Genomic DNA, 10,573 nt, shown 5'->3' with positions numbered 1-10,573 from the left:
AATGTAAAAGCCTAGTTTGAAACCCAAACCCTAATTTGAAACCCTGTTTGAAACCCTAAACCTAATTTGAAACCCTAGTTTGAAACCCTAAAACCAATTTGAATCCCTAGTTTGAAACCCTAACCCTAATGTAAAACCCTAGTTTGAAACCCTAACCCTAATGTAAAACCCTAGTTTGAAACCCTAACCCTAATGTAAAACCCTAGTTTGAAACCCTAACCCTAATTTGATACCCTAGTTTGAAAGCCTAACCCTAATTTTAAACCCCTGTTTGAAACCCTAACCCTAATGTAAAACCTTAGTTTGAAACCATAACCCTAATTTAAAACCCTAGTTTGAAACCCTAACCCTAATTTAAACCCCCTGTTTTAAACACTAACCCTAATGTAAAACCCTAGTTTAAAAACTTAATCCTAATTTGAAACCCTAGTTTGAAACACTAACCCTAATTTGAAACCCTAGTTTGAAACCCTAACCCTAACTTAAACCACCTGTTTTAAACCCTAACCCTAATGTAAAACCCTAGTTTGAAAACCTAACCCTCATTTGAAACCCCTGTTTGAATCCCTAACCCTAATGTAAAACCCTAGTTTAAAACCCTAAACCTAATGTAAAACCCTAGTTAGAAACCCTAACCCTAATTTAAACCCCCTATTTTAAACCCTAACCCTAATGTAAAACCCTAGTTTGAAAACCTAACCCTAATTTGAAACCCTAACCCTAATGTAAAACCCTAGTTTGAAACCCTAACCCTAATGTAAAACCCTAGTTTGAAGTCCTAACCCTAATGTAAAAGCCTAGTTTGAAACCCTAACCCTAATTTGAAACCCTGTTTGAAACCTTAAACCTAATTTGAAACCCGAATTTGAAACCCTAACCCTAATTTGAAACCCTAAACCTAATGTAAAACCCTAGTTTGAAACTCCAACCCTAATTTGAAACCCTTGTTTGAAACCTTACCCTAATTTGAAACCCTAGTTTGAAACCCTAACCCTAATTTGAAACCCTAGTTTGAAACCCTAACCCTAATGAAAAACCCTAGCTTGAAACCCTAACCCTAATTTAAAACCCCTGTATTAAACCCTAACCCTAATGTAAAATCCTAGTTTGAAACCCTAACCCTAATGTAAAACCCTAGTTTGAAGTCCTAACCCTAATTTAAAAGCCTAGTTTGAAACCCTAAACCTAATGTAAAACCCTAGTTTGAAACCCCAACCCTAATTTGAAACCCTAGTTTTAAACCCTTACCCTAATGTAAAACCCTAGTTTGAAACCTAACCCTAATGTAAAACCCTAGTTTGTAATCCTAACCCTAATGTTAAACCCTAGTTTGAAACCCAAACCATACTTTGAAACCCTAGTTTGAAACCTTAAACCTATTGTAAAACCCTTGTTTGAAACCCTAACCCTAATGTAAAACCCTAGTTTGAAACCCTAACCCTAATTTTAAACCCCTGTATTGAAACCCTTACCCTAATATAAAACCCTTGTTTGAAACCTTAACCCTAATGTAAAACCCTAGTTTGAAAACCTAACCCTAATTTGAAACCCTAGTTTGAAACCCTAACCCTAATGTAAAATCCTAGTTTGAAACCCTAACCCTAATGTTAAACCCTAGTTTGAAACACTAACCCTAATGTTAAACCCTAGTTTGAAACCCTAACCCTAATTTGAAACCCTAGTTTGAAACCCTAACCCTAATGTAAAACCCTAGTTTGAAACCCTAACCCTAATGTGAAAAACCCTGTTTTAAACACTAACCCTAATGTAAAACCCTAATTTGAAAACCTAACCCTAATTTGAAACCCTAGTTTGAAACCAAAACCCTAATTTGAACCCCTAGTTTGAAACCCTAAACCTAATGTAAAACCTTAGTTTGAAACCCTAACCCTAATTTGAAACCCTGTTTGAAACCCTAACCCTAATATGAAATCCGAATTTGAAACCCGAATTTGAAACCCTAACCCTAATTTGAAACCCTAAACCTAATGTAAAACCCTAGTTTGAAACTCCAACACTAATTTGAAACCCTTGTTTGAAACCTTACCCTAATTTGAAACCCTAGTTTGAAACCCTAACCCTAATTTGAAACCCTAGTTTGAAACCCTAACCCTAATGTAAAACCCTAGTTTGAAACCCTAACCCTAATGTAAAACCCTAGTTTGTAACCCTAACCCTAATGTAAAGCCCTATTTTGAAACACTAACCCTAATGTTAAACCCTAGTTTGAAACCCTAACCCTAATTTGAAACCCTAGTTTGAAAGCCTAACCCTAAATTGAAAAACCCTGTTTTAAACACTAACCCCAATGTAAAACCCTAATTTGAAAACCTAACCCTAATTTGAAACCCTAGTTTGAAACCCTAACCCTTATTTGAACCCCTAGTTTGAAACCCTAACCCTAATGTAAAACCTTAGTTTGAAACCCTAACCCTTATTTGAAACCCGAATTTGAAACTCTAACCCTAATTTGAAACCCTAAACCTAATGTAAAACCCAAGTTTGAAACTCCAACCCTAATTTGAAACCCTTGTTTGAAACCTTACCCTAATTTGAAACCCTAGTTTGAAACCCTAACCCTAATTTTAAACTCTAGTTTGAAACCCTAACCCTAATGTAAAACCCTAGTTTGAAACCCTAACCCTAATATAAAACCCCTGTTTTAAACCAAAACACTAATGTAAAACCCTAGTTTGAAACCCTAACCCTAATGTAAAACCCTAGTTTGAAGTCCTAACCCTTATTTGAAACCCTAGTTTGAAACCCTAAACCTAATGTAAAACCCTAGTTTGAAACCCCAACCCTAATTTCAAACCCTAGTTTTAAACCCTAACCCTAATTTTAAACCCTAGTTTGAAACCCTAACCCTAATGTAAAACCCTAGTTTGAAACCCTAACCCTAATATAAAACCCCTGTTTTAAACCCTAACACTAATGTAAAACCCTAGTTTGAAACCCTAACCCTAATGTAAAACCCTAGTTTGAAGTCCTAACCCTAATTTGAAACCCTAGTTTGAAACCCTAAACCTTATGTAAAACCCTAGTTTGAAACCCCAACCCTAATTTCAAACCCTAGTTTTAAACCCTAACCTTAATGTAAAAACCCTAGTTTGAAACTTTAACCCTAGTTTGTAACCCTAACCCTAATGTAAAACCCTAGTTTGAAACCCTAACCCTAATGTAAAAGCCTAGTTTGAAACCCTAACCCTAATTTGAAACCCTAGTTTGAAACCCTTACCCTAATGTAAAACCCTAGTTTGAAACCCTAACCCTAATATGAAACCCTAGTTTGAAACCCTAACCCTCATGTAAAACCCTAGTTTGAAACCCTAACCCTAATGTAAAAGCCTAGTTTGAAACCCTAACCCTAATTTGAAACCCTGTTTGAAACCCTAAAACTAATTTGAAACCCGAATTTGAAACCCTAACCCTAATTTGAAACCCTAACCCTAATTTGAAACCCTAAACCTAATGTAAAACCCTAGTTTGAAACTCCAACCCTAATTTGAAACCCTTGTTTGAAACCTTACCCTAATTTGAAACCCTAACCCTAATTTGAAACCCTAGTTTGAAACCCTAACACTAATGTAAAACCCTAGCTTGAAACCCTAACCCTAATTTAAAACACCTGTAATAAACCCTAACCCTAATGTAAAATCCTAGTTTGAAACCCTAACCCTAATGTAAAACCCTAGTTTGAAGTCCTAACCCTAATTTAAAAGCCTAGTTTGAAACCCTAAACCTAATGTAAAACCCTAGTTTGAAACCCCAACCCTAATTTGAAACCCTAGTTTTAAACCCTTACCCTAATGTAAAACCCTAGTTTGAAACCTAACCCTAATGTAAAACCCTAGTTTGTAATCCTAACCCTAATGTTAAACCCTAGTTTGAAACCCAAACCATACTTTGAAACCCTAGTTTGAAACCTTAAACCTATTGTAAAACCCTTGTTTGAAACCCTAACCCTAATGTAAAACCCTAGTTTGAAACCCTAACCCTAATTTTAAACCCCTGTATTGAAACCCTTACCCTAATATAAAACCCTTGTTTGAAACCTTAACCCTAATGTAAAACCCTAGTTTGAAAACCTAACCCTAATTTGAAACCCTAGTTTGAAACCCTAACCCTAATGTAAAATCCTAGTTTGAAACCCTAACCCTAATGTTAAACCCTAGTTTGAAACACTAACCCTAATGTTAAACCCTAGTTTGAAACCCTAACCCTAATTTGAAACCCTAGTTTGAAACCCTAACCCTAATGTAAAACCCTAGTTTGAAACCCTAACCCTAATGTGAAAAACCCTGTTTTAAACACTAACCCTAATGTAAAACCCTAATTTGAAAACCTAACCCTAATTTGAAACCCTAGTTTGAAACCAAAACCCTAATTTGAACCCCTAGTTTGAAACCCTAAACCTAATGTAAAACCTTAGTTTGAAACCCTAACCCTAATTTGAAACCCTGTTTGAAACCCTAACCCTAATATGAAATCCGAATTTGAAACCCGAATTTGAAACCCTAACCCTAATTTGAAACCCTAAACCTAATGTAAAACCCTAGTTTGAAACTCCAACACTAATTTGAAACCCTTGTTTGAAACCTTACCCTAATTTGAAACCCTAGTTTGAAACCCTAACCCTAATTTGAAACCCTAGTTTGAAACCCTAACCCTAATGTAAAACCCTAGTTTGAAACCCTAACCCTAATGTAAAACCCTAGTTTGTAACCCTAACCCTAATGTAAAGCCCTATTTTGAAACACTAACCCTAATGTTAAACCCTAGTTTGAAACCCTAACCCTAATTTGAAACCCTAGTTTGAAAGCCTAACCCTAAATTGAAAAACCCTGTTTTAAACACTAACCCCAATGTAAAACCCTAATTTGAAAACCTAACCCTAATTTGAAACCCTAGTTTGAAACCCTAACCCTTATTTGAACCCCTAGTTTGAAACCCTAACCCTAATGTAAAACCTTAGTTTGAAACCCTAACCCTTATTTGAAACCCGAATTTGAAACTCTAACCCTAATTTGAAACCCTAAACCTAATGTAAAACCCAAGTTTGAAACTCCAACCCTAATTTGAAACCCTTGTTTGAAACCTTACCCTAATTTGAAACCCTAGTTTGAAACCCTAACCCTAATTTTAAACTCTAGTTTGAAACCCTAACCCTAATGTAAAACCCTAGTTTGAAACCCTAACCCTAATATAAAACCCCTGTTTTAAACCAAAACACTAATGTAAAACCCTAGTTTGAAACCCTAACCCTAATGTAAAACCCTAGTTTGAAGTCCTAACCCTTATTTGAAACCCTAGTTTGAAACCCTAAACCTAATGTAAAACCCTAGTTTGAAACCCCAACCCTAATTTCAAACCCTCGTTTTAAACCCTAACCCTAATTTTAAACCCTAGTTTGAAACCCTAACCCTAATGTAAAACCCTAGTTTGAAACCCTAACCCTAATATAAAACCCCTGTTTTAAACCCTAACACTAATGTAAAACCCTAGTTTGAAACCCTAACCCTAATGTAAAACCCTAGTTTGAAGTCCTAACCCTAATTTGAAACCCTAGTTTGAAACCCTAAACCTTATGTAAAACCCTAGTTTGAAACCCCAACCCTAATTTCAAACCCTAGTTTTAAACCCTAACCTTAATGTAAAAACCCTAGTTTGAAACTTTAACCCTAGTTTGTAACCCTAACCCTAATGTAAAACCCTAGTTTGAAACCCTAACCCTAATGTAAAAGCCTAGTTTGAAACCCTAACCCTAATTTGAAACCCTAGTTTGAAACCCTTACCCTAATGTAAAACCCTAGTTTGAAACCCTAACCCTAATATGAAACCCTAGTTTGAAACCCTAACCCTCATGTAAAACCCTAGTTTGAAACCCTAACCCTAATGTAAAAGCCTAGTTTGAAACCCTAACCCTAATTTGAAACCCTGTTTGAAACCCTAAAACTAATTTGAAACCCGAATTTGAAACCCTAACCCTAATTTGAAACCCTAACCCTAATTTGAAACCCTAAACCTAATGTAAAACCCTAGTTTGAAACTCCAACCCTAATTTGAAACCCTTGTTTGAAACCTTACCCTAATTTGAAACCCTAACCCTAATTTGAAACCCTAGTTTGAAACCCTAACACTAATGTAAAACCCTAGCTTGAAACCCTAACCCTAATTTAAAACACCTGTAATAAACCATAACCCTAATGTAAAATCCTAGTTTGAAACCCTAACCCTAATGTAAAACCCTAGTTTGAAGTCCTAACCCTAATTTAAAAGCCTAGTTTGAAACCCTAAACCTAATGTAAAACCCTAGTTTGAAACCCCAACCCTAATTTGAAACCCTAGTTTTAAACCCTTACCCTAATGTAAAACCCTAGTTTGAAACCTAACCCTAATGTAAAACCCTAGTTTGTAATCCTAACCCTAATGTAAAACCCAAGTTTGAAACCCAAACCCTACTTTGAAACCCTAGTTTGAAACCTTAAACCTAATGTAAAACCTTTGTTTGAAACCCTAACCCTAATGTAAAACCCTAGTTTGAAACCCCAACCCTAATTTTAAACCCCTGTATTGAAACCCTTACCCTAATATAAAACCCTTGTTTGAAACCTTAACCCTAATGTAAAACCCTAGTTTGAAAACCTAACCCTAATTTGAAACCCTAGTTTGAAACCCTAACCCTAATGTAAAACCCTAGTTTGAAACCCTAACCCTAATGTTAAACCCTAGTTTGAAACACTAACCCTAATGTTAAACCCTAGTTTGAAACCCTAACCCTAATTTGAAACCCTAGTTTGAAACCCTAACCCTAATGTAAAACTCTAGTTTGAAACCCTAACCCTAATGTAAAACCCTAATTTGAAACCCTAACCCTAATTTGAAAAACCCTGTTTTAAACACTAACCCTAATGTAAAACCCTAATTTGAAAACCTAACCCTAATTTGAAAACCCTAGTTTGAAACCCTAACCCTAATTTGAAACCCTGTTTGAAACCCTAACCCTAATTTGAAACCCGAATTTGAAACCCGAATTTGAAACCCTAACCCTAATTTGAAACCCTAAACCTAATGTAAAACCCTAGTTTGAAACTCCAACCCTAATTTGAAACCCTTGTTTGAAACCTTACCCTAATTTGAAACCCTAGTTTGAAACCCTTACCCTAATTTGAAACCCTAGTTTGAAACCCTAACCCTAATGTAAAACCCTAGTTTGAAACCCTAACCCTAATGTAAAACCCTAGTTTGAAACCCTAACCCTAATGTAAAACCCTAGTTTGTAACCCTAACCCTAATGTTAAACCCTAGTTTGAAACCCTAACCCTAATGTTAAACCCTAGTTTGAAACACTAAACCTAATGTTAAACCCTAGTTTGAAACCCTAACCCTAATTTGAAACCCTAGTTTGAAAGCCTAACCCTAATTTAAAACCTTAGTTTGAAACCCTAACCCTAGAGTAAAACCCTAGTTTGAAACCCCAACCCTAATTTTAAACCCCTGTATTGAAACCCTTACCCTAATATAAAACCCTTGTTTGAAACCTTAACCCTAATGTAAAACCCTAGTTTGAAACCCTAACCCTAATTTGAAACCCTAGTTTGAAACCCTAACCCTAATGTAAAACCCTAGTTTGAAACCCTAACCCTAATTTTAAACCCCTGTTTTAAAACCCTAACCCTAATGTAAAACCCTTGTTTGAAACCCTAACCCTAATTTGAAACCCTAGTTTTAAACCCTTACCCTAATGTAAAACCCTAGTTTGAAACCTAACCCTAATGTATAACCCTAGTTTGAAACCCTAACCCTAATGTTAAACCCTAGTTTGAAACACTAACCCTAATGTTAAACCCTAGTTTGAAACCCTAACCCTAATTTGAACTTCTAGTTTGAAAGCCTAACCCTAATTTGAGAAACCCTGTTTTAAACACTAACCCTAATTTGAAACCCTGTTTGAAACCCTAACCCTAATTTGAAACCCGAATTTGAAACCCTAACCCTAATTTGAAACCCTAAACCTAATGTAAAACCCTAGTTTGAAACTCCAACCCTAATTTGAAACCCTTGTTTGAAACCTTACCCTAATTTGAAACCCTAGTTTGAAACCCTAACCCTAATTTGAAACCCTAGTTTAAAACCCTAACCCTAATGTAAAACCCTAGTTTGAAAACCTAACCCTAATATAAAACCCTTGTTTTAAACCCTTACACTAATGTAAAACCCTAGTTTGAAACCCTAACCCTAATGTAAAACCCTAGTTTGAAGTGCTAACCTTAATTTGAAACCCTAGTTTGAAACCCTAAACCTAATGTAAAACCCTAGTTTGAAACCCCAACCCTAATTTCAAACCCTAGTTTTAAACCCTAACCTTAATGTAAAACCCTAGTTTGAAACTTTAACCCTAATGTAAAACCCTAGTTTGTAACCCTAACCCTAATTTAAAACCCTAATTTGAAAACCTAACCCTAATTTGAAACCCTAGTTTGAAACCCTAACCCTAATTTGAACCCCTAGTTTGAAACCCTAACCCTAATGTAAAACCTTAGTTTGAAACCCTAACCCTAGAGTAAAACCCTAGTTTGAAACCCCAACCCTAATTTTAAACCCCTGTATTGAAACCCTTACCCTAATATAAAACCCTTGTTTGAAACCTTAACCCTAATGTAAAACCCTAGTTTGAAACCCTAACCCTAATTTGAAACCCTAGTTTGAAACCCTAACCCTAATGTAAAACCCTAGTTTGAAACCCTAACCCTAATTTTAAACCCCTGTTTTAAAACCCTAACCCTAATGTAAAACCCTTGGTTGAAACCCTAACCCTAATGTAAAACCCTAGTTTGAAAACCTAACCCTAATTTGAAACCCTAGTTTTAAACCCTTACCCTAATGTAAAACCCTAGTTTGAAACCTAACCCTAATGTATAACCCTAGTTTGAAACCCTAACACTAATGTTAAACCCTAGTTTGAAACACTAACCCTAATGTTAAACCCTAGTTTGAAACCCTAACCCTAATTTGAACTTCTAGTTTGAAAGCCTAACCCTAATTTGAAACCCTGTTTGAAACCCTATACCTAATTTGAAACCCGAATTTGAAACCCTAACCCTAATTTGAAACCCTAAACCTAATGTAAAACCCTAGTTTGAAACTCCAACCCTAATTTGAAACCCTTGTTTGAAACCTTACCCTAATTTGAAACCCTAGTTTGAAACCCTAACCCTAATTTGAAACTCTAGTTTGAAACCCTAACCCTAATGTAAAACCCTAGTTTGAAAACCTAACCCTAATATAAAACCCTTGTTTTAAACCCTTACACTAATGTAAAACCCTAGTTTGAAACCCTAACCCTAATGTAAAACCCTAGTTTGAAGTGCTAACCTTAATTTGAAACCCTAGTTTGAAACCCTAAACCTAATGTAAAACCCTAGTTTGAAACCCCAACCCTAATTTCAAACCCTAGTTTTAAACCCTAACCTTAATGTAAAACCCTAGTTTGAAACTTTAACCCTAATGTAAAACCCTAGTTTGTAACCCTAACCCTAATTTAAAACCCCTGTTTTAAAACCTAACCCTAATGTAAAACCCTAGTTTGAAACACTAACCCTAATGTAAAACCCTAGTTTGAAGTCCTAACCCTAATTTGAAACCCTAGTTTTAAACACTTACCCTAATGTAAAACCCTAGTTTGTAACCCTAACCCTAATGTAAAACCCTAGTTTGAAACCCAAACCCTAATTTGAAACCCTAGTTTGAAACCCTAACCCTAATGTAAAACCCTAGTTTGAAACCCTAACCCTAATTTTAAACCCCTGTTTTAAAACCCTAACCCTAATGTAAAACCCTTGTTTGAAACCCTAACCCTAATGTAAAACCCTAGTTTGAAAACCTAACCCTAATTTGAAACCCTAGTTTGAAACCCTAACCCTAATTTGAAACCCTAGTTTGAAAACCTAACCCTAATTTGAAACCCTAAATTGAAACCCTAACCCTAATTTGAAACCCTAGTTTGAAACCCTAACCCTAATGTAAAACCCTAGTTTGAAACCCTAACCCTAATTTAAAACCCCTGTATTAAACCCTAACCCTAATGTAAAAGCCTAGTTTGAAACCCTAACCCTAATGTAAAACCCTAGTTTGAAGTCCTAACCCTAATTTAAAAGCCTAGTTTGAAACCCTTAACCTAATGTTAAACCCTAGTTTGAAACCCTAACCCTAATTTGAAACCCTAGTTTGAAACAATAACCCTAATTTGAAACCCTAGTTTGAAACCCTAACCCTAATGTAAAACCCTAGTTTGAAATTCTAACCCTAATATAAAACCCCTGTTTTAAACCCTTACACTAATGTAAAACCCTATTTTGAAACCCTAACCCTAATGTAAAACCCTAGTTTGAAGTCCTAACCCTTATTTGAAACCCTAGTTTGAAACCCTAAACCTAATGTAAAACCCTAGTTTGAAACCCCAACCCTAATTTCAAACCCTAGTTTTAAACCCTAACCTTAATGTAAAACCCTAGTTTGAAACTTTAACCCTAACGTAAAACCCTAGTTTGTAACCCTAACCCTAATTTAAAAC

Source organism: Vanacampus margaritifer, chromosome 5, assembly GCF_051991255.1.
Source record: "Vanacampus margaritifer isolate UIUO_Vmar chromosome 5, RoL_Vmar_1.0, whole genome shotgun sequence".
Classification (NCBI taxonomy): domain Eukaryota; kingdom Metazoa; phylum Chordata; class Actinopteri; order Syngnathiformes; family Syngnathidae; genus Vanacampus; species Vanacampus margaritifer.
The sequence above is the reverse complement of the archived record's forward strand: the minus strand, read 5'-3'. Positions refer to the sequence as shown.